This window comes from Labrus bergylta, unplaced genomic scaffold (assembly GCF_963930695.1).
Source record: "Labrus bergylta unplaced genomic scaffold, fLabBer1.1 SCAFFOLD_257, whole genome shotgun sequence".
NCBI lineage: Eukaryota > Metazoa > Chordata > Actinopteri > Labriformes > Labridae > Labrus > Labrus bergylta.
In genome coordinates, this window is record NW_027077263.1 from 1 (window position 1) to 1000 (window position 1000).

The 1000-nt window shown below is 48.9% G+C and overlaps 1 long non-coding RNA gene across 1 annotated transcript; it reads left to right on the plus strand.

Annotated features, from left to right (window-relative positions):
* Positions 1–6: 6 nt before the first annotated feature.
* LOC136178453 (uncharacterized) lies at positions 7–901 on the plus strand. Its single transcript, XR_010665881.1, has 3 exons — positions 7–231; positions 329–479; positions 734–901. It is a non-coding gene; the product is annotated as an uncharacterized lncRNA (long non-coding RNA).
* The last annotated feature ends 99 nt before the right edge of the window (positions 902–1000 follow it).

Here is a 1000-nt window from a genome sequence, read left to right on the forward strand (position 1 = left end):
GGAAGCCAGCAGCGAGCTTCTGTTTTTCTCCTCCTCGTTTCTTTATCTCCGTTTGACGCCGCGCTGAAATCTGAGTTTAGATGTCGAAGCAGACATTTGCGTGTTTGATACTTTGTTGTTGTTTCTTTTCAGGACTTTTGATCAAACAGTGGGAACGTTCAACGAGCTGCAGAAATACCTGCAGGGTTACGTGGCCACGCTCGACCGAGACGACAAGAAGAGACACGCCAGGTACGTGCAGACATCAAATACGACATCTGTGTCTCAGCTTCCATCGTTACCTCACTGGTTGGTTTAAATGAAGCCCCTCCCCCCTGACATCATACAGGAAGTCGGTGTCCCGTCACCAGAGTCAGCCGCTGCCTCCTGACGTCATCCAGCTGAAGGAGCTGGTCTCCGTGTTTCCTCCATCACGACCATTCGACCACCTGGAGGCGATCGCCACGCTCGGGGTCGGAGGCTTCGGACGAGTGGAACTGGTGAGACCAACAAAAAAAACAAAAACATTTGAAATCCAAATCACTCTTATGACATCACTTCCTGTTTACCTGTGCAGGTGAAGGTTCAGGGTAAGTTCATGACTCTTATGACATCACTTCCTGTTTACCTGTGCAGGTGAAGGTGCAGGGTAAGGACATGACTCTTATGACATCACTTCCTGTTTACCTGTGCAGGTGAAGGTGCAGGGTAAGGACATGACTCTTATGACATCACTTCCTGTTTACCTGTGCAGGTGAAGGTGCAGGGTAAGGACATCACGTTCGCTCTGAAGGTCATAAAGAAGAAACACGTTGTGGACAACAGACAGGAAGAACACATCCACTCTGAGAGGAGGATCCTCGCTGAGGCTCGCTCACCTTTCGTAGTCAAGTCAGTCATCTTCCTCTTCCTCCTCCTCTTCATCCTCCTCTTCTTCCTCTTCATCATCTTCATCCTCCTCTTCATCATCTTCTTCTTCCTCTTCATCATCTTCATCTTCCTCTTCCTCATCTTCATCTTC